Here is a 12,258-nt window from a genome sequence, read left to right on the forward strand (position 1 = left end):
CTATAATAAAGGGCTTATTGCCATCACTCAGATTTGGAAGAACATGAACAAATAATTGCAGAAATTTGAAGAGGATGTCAAATTAGCAGCTGATCTTGCGTCATCTTTTGGATGCTACGATGTTTGATGCAGTCTGTTATCTCAGATTTTCTTCCTCTTCCCCCGATGGCTTATTAGTACCATTATTATCAATGAGTTTGTACAAACAATTTTTTCTGTATTGACATTTTATGGGATATTGTATGTTGAGAATTTAAGAGTGCTATTAATGTTGTATGTTTTTTTTGTTTTCTCTTTTGTGTTATACTGTACACCTTTATCTGTGATTTTAGGATGAATGCATCTAGTGCAGTTACAATGAATTTGTATTTTATTTTTTGTACAGTATATTTCAATATGCATCTCAATATGTATTTATATGGATTTGTGTAAAAGTTGTATCACTTAATACACACACAAAATAAAATAAACAAACAGATTCATACAGAGTTGTCAATTTGACAACAGGCACATCTCTGGTCATCTCCTAAACAATGTTAAGCATTACCAGCTGTATGCTGCAAGAAGTCCATAATTATCAATAACATGTGGAAACTGAGGGGCCGTGGCTTGACAGCCATGGAATAGGCTGGAAACCCTGTGAGCTCCGTTATCCGACAACTTGATCCGACCAAGAAACGCATATTTTTTTGATTAGCGGCGGCCCAAAAAGTATGTGCAGGAGTGGGAAGGCACAGAACAGAGCATGAGCAGGTTGACTGCAAATTTACAGCAGAGGAACGGTCATATTGTTACTTTGGACTGAGAGGCCGATCGCGGAAGAGACATCAAAATGGCTGCGAACGAGAACAAAGAGATCCCGAAGGGCGCACCCCTGAGACAGAGGAGCCGACTCCGTTCGACAACAGCCGAGGAGGATCACTAGGGATACGAAATAATCATCACATTGCCCAGTTCGGGTGGCCGCAGTGAAAGGAAAGAAAAGGGAGAGACGCTGGAGGAGTGCCCGGAGCGGAGTGTGGACGATCGAAAGAACCAGCAGATACTGTCGGCCCTTTGAGGATAGCGAGAATCCACTCTTGCTGGGACTGAAGACCACGGGTAAAGGGGCTGACCCACGACTCAGACACAGCACCATGTCTAATAAACCCCCAAGACTGAAAAGTAAGCAACCCACATTAGAGGAATACACTAAGACACCGCCAGGAACAAAGACAAAGCCCATGTTGGGAGCAGTGCCACCATGGGCGCAAATCAGGAGGTCCTGCAAGAGGATGTGAATCTGCTACGGCAAGACGCTCGATCTCTGGCGGAGCGCACGGGGAACCTCGAGAAGGAGATGGGCCCCAAAATGGCGGACTGTGCTTCCCACCGGTCGGAGCTTCACGCCCTGGTACAACGAGTGGGTAATCTGGAGAGCAGAGCGGAGGAGGCGGAAGGACGAGCCCGGAGAAATAATATCCGTATTGTTGGACTACCAGAGGGAGCAGAAGGCCATAACCCCACGGAATTCGTTAAAACAATGTTGCTACAAGGAATCACTGGAGGAGTGCTGTCTCAGGGGTTCGCGGTGGAAAGGACGCATAGGGCTCTAATGAGGAAACCACCCGCCAAGATACTTAACTACAGGGATCGAGAAAGGATCCTGGAACACTTCCGCAAAGGTGGGACAATACAAAGGGGGTCGGCAAACATAACGGCTTACCCGGACTATACCCTGAGGGTGCAGTGGAGCAGAATTAACTTTGGGGCAGTCAAGAGGAGATTGCGAGAGGCGGGTCATAAGTACATGCTGCTTTACCCAGCTAAACTGAAGGTTCACAAGCACAGAACTTTGTTTTTTGAAACTCCGGAAGAAGCAATGGGATGGCTCAACATGCAGGGATGCCCCCAGGAGTCAGACGTTCGGACAAGAGAAGGAGGCAATGCGGCTAAGTAATGAACGAGAGGGGCACCGGGGAGTGTCAGAATTTAAGACTATGGGACTGGAATATAGTCATTGAAGTAGCTTGTTGAAGGGTGTGATCAAGCTGGAACACATGATCCGCTACTATTGCGATCAAGATTTGGACTAGGAGCCTTGCAGGTCCAACCTTTACATCCCCCATTTGGAGTTTAGTTAGGTCGCCGATAGTGCAGTGACGCCCCCAAAAGCGGGGGAGCATGAGATCCAGGGATGGAGCTGGGCAGCTGTTGAGGTTGGGGCAGGGTGGGGGAGGAGGGAGGGAAGGGGATGTGTGCTGCGGTTTGTTATAGTTGGGGGAGAGTTATGGGGTGAGCCTACACCACAGAAAACGAGATGAACCATGGGAGACCTTAAGATAGTCACTTGGAACGTTAGGGGGCTCAATAGTTATCTGAAGCGGAACAAGGTTAATGATGTACCTACGCAGACAGAAAGTGGATATAGCCCTGTTACAAGAAACTCATTTAACGAAAGACGAACTAGAAGTGGTGCGGAAGAAATGGAGAGGGACAGTGGTGGGGGCAACATAATCTGCCTATGCAATAGGGGTAATCACATGGGTGGCGCCACATGTTCCGTTTCAGTTGCTGAGCTTGCAGGTAGAGGCGGATGGCAGGATGGTGGAAAATTGAGAGATCTGCATCGTAAATACTTATGCCCCGAACCAAGATACAGCTGCGTATTTAGGACCCTGTATAGTACACTCAGTGGCAGGGGGGAGGGGACTTCAATTGTGTGTGGAACCCCACCATAGATATATCAGATGATAAACTAGTTAGACCCACCCCGGCTGCAAAGGCACTACATGCACTATTGGCGGATTTTGGGCTGACAGATGCATGGAGAACACGTCACCCGCAGGATAGACAATATTCACACTATGCAGCCCCACAGGGCCTATACACAAGACTGGACTATGTATTTGTCACGCAGGAGTTACTGACCGAAATACTGCAGGCGGAGTACAAAGCTAGAGTCATCTCAGACCACTCGCCACTGTTGCTAACATAGCAATACCGCCCCCCCCCCCCTAGGGGAAGGATACCCACATGGCGATTGCGTGCAGAAGCGCTTAAAGACAGCGTATTCATGGAGGATATGCGAGAGGAAATAATAGTTATTTCGAGATAAATAATGGCAGAGTCAAGACAGCGGGCACACTTTGGGAAGCCTTTAAAGTGGTAGTGAGAGGAATTGCCAAGTCTAAAGGACTGCAGGATGGTATTCAGACTGCTTTACAGGACTCTGAAAAGGAATTGGAGAGGGTATTGGAACGGGGCAGCAACACTAAGGCGGATACAAACATGGCACTGGGCCTGCAGCAGAAATGTGCAGGATACTGGGAGAGATTATGTAATCTTAATTATAAAAAGTACATAGAAAGGCAACATGCTGGAGGCAACAAACCAGGAAGACTCCTTGCGTGGCTCTACAAAAACGAGACTCCAAGGCCCCCAATCAGAACAATAGCGAAAGACAATGGCGACGTAGTGGATACGCAAGAGGGGGTTAATCAAGAATTTGCAGACTATTATAGACGCTTGTACGGAGACGAGATGGTAAGCAGAAGAGGGGAGATAGGAGACATACTGGAAGACATTGGGCTACCTGAAATTAGTGTGGAAGAAAGGGAGGAGCTAGACGCCCCGATCACTCTAGAAGAGCTAGAAGAAGTGGTGAGGCAGCTGCCCATGTGTAAAACCCCGGGAACTGACGGACTACCAAGCAAATTTTATAAGGCATATAAAGCAGAGATTCTCCCCCCACTGCTGGAAATGCTTAACGAAGCATATGAAGTTGGGAGATTACCGAAATCACTGCGCGAAGCGGTTATTATACCACTCCCCAGGCCCAACAGGCCTGGTAGTGACTGCGGTTCCTATAGGCCCCTATCGATGTTAAACCGAGATGGTAAGATTTTCACAGCAGTTCTAGCAAACAGATTAAAGAAGGACATAAACTGATTCACCCTGATCAAACAGGATATGTCCCAAATAGGAATATTTCGAATAATTTGAGGTGACTCCATCGAGTGATTGAACATACGAAGGGGACACTAGCGAAATGGCGATAGTGTTGCTGGATGCGGTCAAGGCATTTCACTCGGTCAGATGGCCCTGGCTGAAGGCGGCCCTAGCCAACTACGGTATGGGACCAGGATATCTTCATTGGATAGAACTCCTATATAGTGAGCCATTAGCGAGAGTGAAGACAGGATCTGTGATCTCTGAAAGGTGGCAACTTGGGAGAGGGACTAGACAGGGATGCCCCTGATCCCCTATGTTGTACATCCTGGCCTTGGAGCCTCTGGAGATTTATTTAAGGCAGCAATATGACGCAATAGGCATTGTCGTTGGGGAAACATCACATTTAATTTCACTATACGCAGACGATATGCTATTGTATCTGCGCTACCCAGAGGAGAATCTGCAGTATGTGTTGGAAGTGGTGGGGAGGTTTGCTGAACTCTCAGCTATAGCCGTGAACCCAAGTAAATCCTGTGTGTTCCCGCTGGGCAGATATAGAGGGCTCTTGGCAGAGAATTTGCCGGTACTCCAGATACCGTGGGAGGCCACAACCTTTAGTTATCTTGGGATAGACATATATCATACAACAGAAGCCGAACATAGGCATAATACAGAAAGAACGGTTCGGAAACTGGAAAACAGCATGAAGTTCTGGGCGAAACTCCCCTTAGCAATGATGGGACGTGGGGCGATGCTCAAATGGTGGCATTGCCTAGACTGTTGCATTGCTTCGTGAACATCCCATACTCTATACCCCGGCAATTCTTTATTAAGTTGGACATCATATGCAGGAAATTCCTATGGTACGGGATGAGGAACAGGGTAGCCCTGTGGAAACTCCAAAACCTGCATGAGAGAGGGGGCATTAAATTACCTAACTGGGAAGTATATTATGTAGCGAGCCAGTTGCAACATGTAGCCAAATGGCTCTCTGCGGAGCCTACCTTAGAGCATAGGCTGCATCAAGGCGATTGCGCCCCATATTTTTTGAGAGAAATGATATGGTTACCCAAGCGGGAGCTAAGAGGTCGTCCGGGGATGTTGGGTCTGGGGTGGGGGATGTGGCAGAGGGCGTGCCGGTTGATGGACAAGCCGGCCCAGTGCTCTCCGCAAATCCCACTGGTCACAATGATGGGGACAGAAAAGCAACTAAGGTTAATGATTAGGAAGTATTGGGAACCGGTAGGAATAGCAACATTGGGAGATGTGTGACAAGAGGGGAAAATATTGGAATTTGAGGAGTTGGTGGAACTAACGGGGTTGAGTGCGGGGCAATATATTACGTATCATGGGATGGTGCAACGAATTAAAGATACCTGGTCCGAGGTGGAACTTGCAGAGGAACCGGACACCACACTAGATGTGATATATGATATAGCAGAAGGAGGGCATGAAACGTCTAGAGTGTACGAGATGATGACTCAAGTGGGCAAGGAAGTGGTGCAACTTAGACTGGACTGGGAGGAGGAAGTAGGGGATATGATGATTGATGGGATGTGGGAAAGGGCTCAGGGGTATCATAAAAAAGTATCGAGAAATGGTAGGCTGCAACAAATACAGTTGTATATAACTCACAGAGCATATCTGACGCCATTTAAGATAGCCAAGTTTAAGAACGCCGGAAGCCAAGTGTGTCCCAAATGCAATGAGGAAAACGCAGGAATGGTGCATATGTTCTGGGCATGTCCACTGATTGCGAAATATTGGAGAGATATAGCACAGAAAATGGAGGACAAGGGAATCTGCATGAAGGTGGATACAGTGTGGGCTTGCCTGTTGGGAGGGTTCCCCAGACCGCGGAAGCTTAAACATGTGAGTAAATTGAAAGATCTGGCATATGTATTGGCGAAGGGAAGGATTGCAATGGGATGGAAAGCGTGCCACAAGCCCAATGTGGAGACGTGGTGGAGGGACTTACAGAAGTGGGCGGAGGCAGAAACAGCGGCATGGCACGAAGCGTGTAAAGGGGACATAGAGGGTGAAGCCGGAGCCCTAGCGGGTTGGAGACAATTAATAGCAAAGCTATTTGGGCCCTCGTATGATGGACCAAGTGATGATGATTCAATAAGCGTGGCTGAAGAGGTCTCCCCACCACAAGAGGTGGAGACTGACAATGGGAGAAAGTAGGCTTGGGAGGGGGTTGGGACGGGAAATACAGTGGGCGGAAAAGTAACAATGTATGTGCATTTATGAGCAAGATATGTAACCACTGTAACTTGAGTTGGGTTTGTTATTTGTTGTTTGAACAAAATTAATAAAATTGTTTTAAAAAAAAAAAAACATGTGGAAACTGAAATGTTACGGCGTGTGTTGAACCAGTGTCCTTCCTTTGATTGGACCTAAATACCACCTAAGCAGCTTATTTTGCTATGACTTGCAGCCAGGTTTAAAGTGGATCAGCTAAAGCTAATCTGAACAGGTTGTCAAAACACGTATATATTGCCATCAAAATCATAAAACCTGTTTCCAAGATGGCCACCGTGGGGAATACATCGTGAGGAGGTGTGCTCCAACCCCCACAAGCCACTATAAATCCCTTCAAAGCCGTGGCTTACCCCTCCCCGGGAAATCCAACAGCATTCAAAGCCCTGGAAACAGCCACTCTGGAAAACCACCAGCATTAAAGCTCCCAGCCAGTCCCTGCACGCATCTGGGTAAAAGAAGAAAAAGAATGGGTGAGGCCAGTGGCCTGCACCACCCAGGGGCTACCAGGTGGCCCGGAGGGGTGGACGAGCTGGGGTTTGGATCGGATAGAGGGATGTGGAACATCCCGAGCGCTCGGGTCGGAGTGAGAGACTGGATTGAGGGACCAGGCGCGCGTTCCAAGAACAGACGAAGGGGCAGGCCGCACAACGACCTCATCCAGGGCAACTATGTGGTGGCAGCGGTGGAGACAAAAGACACCCCCCACGAAAAGCGGAGAGGTGGGGCACCATCCTGCCCTCAGACACGCACATAGCGACTCCGGAGCCCCCCCAGGACCAGCTAGGGAGACTGAGCACAGACTAGGAGCGAGAAGACCGGGCACTGAGGTGGAAATCTAAGGCCAGCAGCCCATCGCACCAGTGAAGGTAGGGCCTGCGCACTGCACCCTCCCCGCTTGCATATCACCAGAGCCCCCTCCTGCCCACCAGAGGCCCCCTCCTGGCCACCAGAGGCCCCCACGTCCCCGGCACATCGCAGCCACAGAGCAGAGCAGCGGAGAGAGCCATAGTGGAGTCTGCAAACAACTTGCAGGCACGGCAAAGGGGAGGACTGAACCACCAGAGGGAAGGCAGACGTGCCTTTCGCTAAGCGCAGATTCCCAAGGAGATACTCCACATCAGATCTTGCGCACCAGGCCCCCTCAAGGACTCAGAGGCGCAGACAGGCCTCCCGAGAGAAGCGACTGACCCAGGATAAACAAGTGCAGGTCCCCCACAAGGTGAGCTGGGGCATCAGAAGAGGCAGGCAATCTTGCAGGAAAAGGAGCGAGACAGGTTCGGGGGCCGGGCGGGGAAACTGAGCTGCACCCCCTCCGTGCCCGAAGGAGGGGGCCCAGGTGCCAGCGAGAATGCAGGCCCCACCCCCAAGACACAAGTGGTCTGAGTAACAAAATGTCCAAAAGCAAGGGGAAAGAACCGACCAAACCCCGGCGAGAGAGGGGTGGATGGGGGTGTGGGGAAGAAAAAGTCTCAATCCAAAAGTTGTGGAGGAGAGAGGGGGGGGGGGGGAGCTCAATCTGACATGGATCATGAAGGGTACAGTGAGGAAGTAACTCCCAGATACCAGAGGGCCCAAATGACCAAACGGTTACCCAAGAGATCTTCGAACAATGCCTCCAATTCTTCGGGGAAAGAATGGCCTCAACCATACCACTACAAATGGACAGAATGGGAGAGGACCTGAAGGGAGCTCTAAGGGAGGTGAAGGGGGGACCTGCACTCCCTCGAAGCTAGAGTGGACACGAACGAGCGCGTGATGCAGGACATGGCCGACGACACATACAAGATGGAGGACTTGATGGAACACCTAGCCAGGCCCACCCACAATCTGGAAATCCAGGCGGAGGACCTAGAGAACAGGTCAAGGAGGATAAACATCAGAATCAAGTCCCTCGCAGAGTCAGTGGGGGACGCAGATCTTCATCTCACAATCCAACAACTATTCACAGACCTGGTGTCTGCATCGGGCCCAACCGATATCCGAGTCGACAGAGTACACAGAGGGGGACCAAAAAAAACGATCCGGGTGCACGCCCTAGGGATGTTCTGGTGGCAATGCACGACTACGTGCAAAAAGAAGAAATATTGTGAGTGGCAAGACAGGAGAAGGATCTGAGCTGAAGGGGGGCCTCTGTGCAGCTTTATCAAGGCATCTTCCAGATCACCTCATGAAAAGGAGAATGATGCGTCCGGTCACACAACACCGCACGAAAAGGGGTGTTCGGTACAGATGGACGTTTCCATTCAAACTACTCTTCGAGCATGAAGACAGACAAAGGAGAATAACTACAGCTGAGGAAAGGGCAGCCCTACTTGGCCTCGAAGTCGAAGCAGCTACCAACGAGAAGCAGGGTTAATCAGAATCCAACCTGAGAAGAAAGATGTGGGAATGGTCTACTTAGGGAGCAAACAAAGTCAAGGCACCCGCGCGGCCAAAATGAGAGAGAAACTCCTGGAAGGAACCCAGGAGGTGGGTCCCCACAAGAATCAACCAGGGCATCAAAGGAGGGATAAAAGTAAAAGCAAAAGTGCCTGTGTGGGGGGGAGGTGGGGGGGCACGGGTAGGGAAATCTTGGGAGAAAGGTATGGGTTACGGGGGAACCGCAAGGGAACGCGCTGGGAGGGGCAGTGAGCCCAACCCCCGAAGAGGTAGATCGGGGGTCAGAGGTTGGTTGGGTCACACCAGTGAGCGTCGGGGGAAGGGGGAGGGGGAAAAGGAGAGGGGAAAAGACTCTAGCCTAAAACATACCGAGCACCGCGATACACGACACAGAGATCAGACATGCCGCCAGATAGATGGCCGGGCTAAAAACACGGACAGTGTCAACGCTGAATATCAAGGGCCTCAACTGCCAGTTAAAAAGAACAAAGCTGGAGCAATTTCTTAAGAGAGAAAACCCGGACATGGTCACCTTACATGAGACACATGCACAGTAGGGACCAAGGAAAGTTGAGGATCCAGGGTTACAGGAGAATGGAGCAATCCAATGACACGGCCAAAAAAAAGGGGGAGTCCTTATCGCAATAAAAAATTATCTGGACCTCACAATGTTATACCATACTAGGGATTATAGGGGCGCTTCCTAGCAATGATCCTCCAGGGAAGAGGGGAAACCTTCACATTGGCCACTCTCTACGCCCCGAACGTCAGACAGGATCGGTAAATATAATCAACTCTACAGAAACTGGAGGGGTTTGCAAAGGGGAGAATAATCCTAATGGGAGATTTGAACCTAGTCTGGGACCCCGACAGGGACAGGACCGCAAGAGTCTCATACTCTCGCAACAAACCCTCGAAGGAACTTAAAGGGAAAATAGAGGGCCTGGCCCTAGTGGCTGCTTGGAGAGAGACAAAGGGGGATGCAAGGGGTTACACTTTCTATTATCACACGCACAAAACTGCCTAGAGAATAAACTACATGTGGGTTTCAGGCAGTCTAGGGGGGGGCAAATAGTAGATACTGCCTTAGAGGCACTAACACTCAGATCAAGCCCCCATAACACTAAAGATTAGGAGGAAAGTGGGCTCCTCCGAGCTATGGAGGTGGCAGTTTCCAACATACATCTTCAAGAATGAGAAACTGAGGGAAGAGGAAATGGAGGAATTCTTCCAAAATAACAGGTCCACAGACATCAACCACCGCATGGTATGGGACGCATTCAAAGCTACGGTGAGAGGAAAAATAATAGCTATCAAAGCAACAAGAGATAGGGAGTGCAGACGCATGGAAGAGGAGTTAGTGTCCAAACTAAAGATGGTAATGCAACAAATGGCCTCAGGGACGAGTGGCAATACTAGAATGGAGTATAGGGCAATCAGGGGACAATTAGAAACTCTGCAGACCACGCGGGCGGAACGTTCACTTGCCCACCTCGGACAAAGGTACTTTGTGAAAGCGAACCAAGCCGACAAGCTAATGGCTAGAATGTTGCGAAAGAAGGAAAGGGAGAGGACTATACTAAAATTAAAGGTGGCGGGGGGTGCATGCTCCGATTCATCTGAAATTAAAAAGGGAATTCATAGCATTCTACTCTGCCCTATATAAATCAGGCGCCCCCCCCAGGGCTCCAATGGAATACCCGAAGGGATGTAAACTACCCAGGTTGACCCCCCCCCCGTCCCCAGGAAAGGGCTGAACTGGAGGAACCCATCAGACTCGACGAGGTAAAGAAAGCCATTGCCTCATTGCCAACCAACAATGCCCCAGGCCCGACTGGTTCACAACTAATTTCTACAAACTCAAAGACCAACTAGCTCCCCGCTTGACGGCCCCATTTAACCACTTTGGAGACAGGAAGGGGATACCTCCCACCATGGAAGAGGCAAAGGTGGTCCTCTTACCCAAATCAGGGCAAGGCCCCACCCTGATTAACACTGAGGCTAAAATCTACACGAAGATTTTGGCAAATCGTATGGTACACCTACTACCGCAGCTGGTGGATCCCCGATCAGTCAGGGTTCACCAAAGACAGGCAGACTCATGACAACACCTGTAGAATATCCCACCTCATCGAGAAAGTAAGTCCCACATCCCTGCTCTGTTAATCACACTGGACGCAGAGGGAGCGTTCAATAGGGTGGAGTGGCGATTCCTACTACAAACTATGGAAAGAATGGGTTTCGGGAAGGCCTTTTTGGCAAAAATCATCGCTAACTACCATAACCTATTCTTGAGCCTCTTGATTAATGGAGAACTCTCAGACCCGATCAAGGTGTCCAGGGGAACAAACATGGCTGCCCCCGCTACTATACGCACTCCACCTAGAACAGTTAGAGACACAAAGGACATAGAAGGTATTCCGTTTGGCAGGGAAGAACAAAGTCGCTGCATTCGCAGTGGACATGTTGCTATCAGTAACAAACCCAGAGAGGTCCCTTAGAGGCATAGAGGAGACACTGGCCCTCTTCAGAGAGGTAGCAGGCCTAAAAATAAATAGGAGTAAACCAGAGATCCTGAATCTCTCCATTTCACAGGAAAAAGAAAACGCTCTGAGGGGGACATTCCCGCACTCCTGGGCAACCAATAGCATCAGATATCTTGGAGTGAGAGTCCCCAGAAGAATAGATCAACTCTTTGCGGCCAACTACACCCCCTCCCCTTTCTATTGTCTACCATTAAGGACTCCCTAACTTCTTGGGGTCCACTGTCAATTTCATGGATGGGTAGAACCAATGTTTTGAAAATGGCCATACTGCCAAAACTCTTATACATGTTCATGGCCCTTCCTGCCAGAATCCCCATGTCCCACTTCAAAGCCATACGGCAAATCACCAGTAATTTTTGGGCTCAGAAAAAAAATGAGAATCTCAGGCACAATCACGAGGCTCCCGAGGCAGAAGGGGGGAATGGGAGAACCAGATCAGATCAAAGTAATTAGGGACTGGTTCTGGGACAATAGAGGAAAGAAATGGAGAGATATGGACAGAGCTGTGATAGGGGAAAACCTGGGAATCGTCCTCTGGTTACCAAAGGAGGATAGGGCCATCAACACGTATTGCAGCAAAATCGAGACCCTGGCGGCTAACACTTGGAACAAGCTGGTTAACAATTCTAACCTAACCTCATTTCCCTCACCACTCACTCCTATTTTCAGGAACCCACAATTCACCCCAGGATTCCCAGCACACAGCTTCCCTAAATGGCAGGAGGGGTGATGTGACAATATTTGCGACATGTTCGAGGGAGGGGAGATTAAACCTTTTCTCAATGCAAAGGGGACAAATACAGGAAATCTGGTTGAAACTGATGTACCAGTGGCATATCACCCCATTCAAGGATGGCAGCATTCTTTCGCAGGGGGTTGGGGGCGGTTGATGGACCTCAAGGCATGTGTGGTGGGAATGCCCAAAGATTGAAAGGTTCTGGGACACAATACAGGGCGCTTTTGCAGACATACTGGGAGTAACTCAGGGTGCAAGCAGGGGCCTGTTCATCTTGGGGCTAGGGGGAGGGGTGGGTGGGAGGAGAGGGAGATGCTACCCAAAGGGGCCCAGCTCCAAGTCTACCTGACCCTGGTATTGGCTGGGGTCCTGTTAATAGCTCAGAAGTGGAATTCCAAG

At 49.6% G+C, this 12,258-nt stretch overlaps 1 protein-coding gene across 17 annotated transcripts in view; it reads right to left on the reverse strand.

Annotated features, from left to right (window-relative positions):
* The window catches only part of LOC138516734 (alpha-adducin-like), a 1,748,171-nt gene that overhangs the window by 1,552,351 nt on the left and 183,562 nt on the right, over positions 1-12,258 (reverse strand). The window lies entirely within an intron of this gene.

This window comes from Ambystoma mexicanum, chromosome 6q, assembly GCF_040938575.1.
Source record: "Ambystoma mexicanum isolate Mex_15411 chromosome 6q, UKY_AmexF1_1, whole genome shotgun sequence".
NCBI lineage: Eukaryota > Metazoa > Chordata > Amphibia > Caudata > Ambystomatidae > Ambystoma > Ambystoma mexicanum.